The sequence below is a fragment of the Rhea pennata genome, chromosome 3 (assembly GCF_028389875.1).
Source record: "Rhea pennata isolate bPtePen1 chromosome 3, bPtePen1.pri, whole genome shotgun sequence".
Taxonomy (NCBI): Eukaryota; Metazoa; Chordata; class Aves; order Rheiformes; family Rheidae; genus Rhea; species Rhea pennata.
In genome coordinates, this window is record NC_084665.1 from 89713248 (window position 1) to 89716182 (window position 2935).

A 2935-nucleotide genomic window follows, 5' to 3' on the forward strand; every position below is an offset into this window, starting at 1 on the left:
TCTATATGGAAATGTTATTATGTAAATGTAAGCCATATTTATTCCTAAAAAGTAGTTTTATGGAGATGGGCAACCTTGGTAAGCTTTACTTTCCAATCTTGAATTAGTTATAATGTCTAGCCCATTTTCCATGTTGTGAATCACTAACACTGATAATCACATACCATGTTGTAAACTTCCATAATTCCATTCACCTGTTATTATGAATGCTTTTCACAAATATGAAGCATATGCTATGCACAATTCCTCAAGAGGAATGGGTAGGTATATAAGGAGATCACTTAGATTTGTTAATCAAAAGAGATCACTGTGAGTATGGAATCTGACTTTCTGTGTGACATAAGACATAGCACCTCATCCAGAAATGTTGATGAAGCCCAAGACATCAGTTTGAGATCTGATGTCCTTAGAAAAATACTCAGGTTACACCTGCACTTGAGTAGAAGAGGAGAAGCTGGAGGAAATGACCCCACTTCTCCAAACCCCACTTCTCCAAACCCTGTATCAGACTGTGAATTATTGGGGCTAGGGGACAATCTTTTCATTGCTTTTGGGCACAGGAGCATGACTGGATGTTCAGGATCATTGAGAACAGTCTGCTATTATCTTGGGCAATGCCTGGCAGGACTGTGACTGTTAGGTCTCAGTGTGGGTTTCTTAAGTGCTACTGGAATACAGATAAGAAGTGTGATGAATGAGTTATACTCAGCTGAATGACCTGACAGTCAGGTTTCTCTATGTAGTGACAGTAGAAAGGGTAACATCAGCCTAGTAACAAGCCTTTTGCTAATGTGACAGAAATAAACTGCTTTCTTCAGAATCCATTTTCCAGTTATATCTAGTGCCTGTTTTTTAAATATTTTCAGTTATTTTCTGATGCATATTTTTTACTATCAGCACTGTAGACTACTTCTTGCAGCAATTTCATTAGAATTTGATGAACTTAAGTGTGTTTTCTGCTTTCATCTGTAAAAATCAAGAAATACAGTTCTATGAAATGTGAAAGCAATTCACAGTAGAAATCTCTACTAAAAGAAGTGAGTCAGCATTTGCAAGTATTTAGATTTAGGGCTGGGGAAAGTTAATAGCTAATTGTATGAACAATTATTTCTGTATTGGATAATGAGAGTTGCTGAAATTGCTAGTTGTATAAATGAGATATCCTGCATTATTGATCAGGCTTCTTTGTTTTAACCGGACTGGAAGTATACATTTCCCTTTGACATGGCTATTTATGAGATCAAAACCTGACATACAATGACGCATTCATGCGGTAAATACATTTTGGCATTAAAAAGGCTACATAATACATTTAAAGTGAACCCATATTATCTGTCTCTTGTGGGCTACCCTTATGGTGCAAGAATATAGCCACTGACATAATCAGTTAGATCAATAGTCTGTTTAGTTGAGTATTTTACCTCTGTCTGTTAATAAACACTTAATATTTCAGAAGTCTAACATACCTAGTTACTTTAACTGAACAATGCTGTGTGTAAAAGGAATAGCTTCCCGACCTTGTGAGCTGAATTAGTCATTATAGGAAGTGCAGTTACTTTTATTAATTAAAAGTAGAGAAAAAGAATATTGAAATACAATATTTAAAGCCCTTGAGGTCAAACCTACACGTTAATGATATTTTGTTTTTTGTTCCGCAATACGACTGGCAGTTGTAATATTATCTATTCTAATTCTACTTAAAGGAATTGGATTTCAAATAAACCTGTTTCAAAAAGAAGCATGAAAACAGAGCTAAATAGAAGTGATCATCCTGTTAGTAACCATAAGTTGTCTAATAATGTGCCATGATTAAACATTTTGACCTTGACAAGTTACAGTAAAAAAGGGGAAAAAAATTAGGTTTTCATTATAATCATCATCTTTCTCTTCAGAAGCAGGTTTTTTAGGTTTTTAGTTTTCAGTTCACTTTAGTAAAATAATGACTATTGCACATATTTCTGAAGTGCCATAGTCTGTAATATTAATTCCTTTAAAAAACAGAAATGCATATTAGGGAGCCCTTTTTACGCTATGGTTTTAGAATAGAAGAGGCTTTGCAGTCAATTATTTATGTGCATTAAGTACAGAATGCCTTATTATCTCAGAATAATCAATGTTTGGCTGAGGCTTGAGAACACTAATAACTAATCTTAAAAGTTCTGGTCCAATTTCATTTGAAATAATGGAAGAACTATTGATTTTAAGTGAAGTAGGAGGAGGCCAGAAAGTGTTGCTTTGAGAGATTACTTTGAGAGATTAGACAATCTTTTGAAAGCATCTGTAAAATAATAGAAAACTTACCTTTCATGATCTATATAATGCTGTGTGAAATATTTCAGCAAGCAGTAGCTGTTTATTTTAGAACACTGTATGTCTATGTTTTCCATTTCCTTGGAGAGTCTTGTTTAAATGTGTAGCTGATGTTACCATCTCTGAGAATACAGAAACAGCAAATGGAATAGTTACGAGCAACAAAGAAGTTGAGGGACTCGGTGAAAGATTGAAATACTGGCATATTTTCAGACACTTTTACAACCAGATTTTTTTTATTTAACACTCATTTTCCTTGTTTTGTTGTTATTGTTCTTGAATCCCCAGCAAATGTGGCTCTGTTTCTCTCCAGTACAGTATGAGATGCTCTTGATCACTCTGCTGGGAGCTTTCATTGTTATTGGTCTTCAGCAATTCTCCTAATTTGTCTGTGTCAGTCCAGAGCAGCTTGCAGTATTTGGGAGCTTCTGTCCTCTGTGGACTCTTGAAAGATTACTCGTGAAATGAAGGACATGGTACCCAAAATGCCAGAGATGCTACCAGTGCTTCTGAATTCTGACCTGATGCAGGATCTGGTGCAGGCTCAGGCCTATGGCTGCTGTGTTGGTTTGCAGGACAAGTCTATGAATATGGACAAAGACGCCAAGGACATACTAGAAGATTG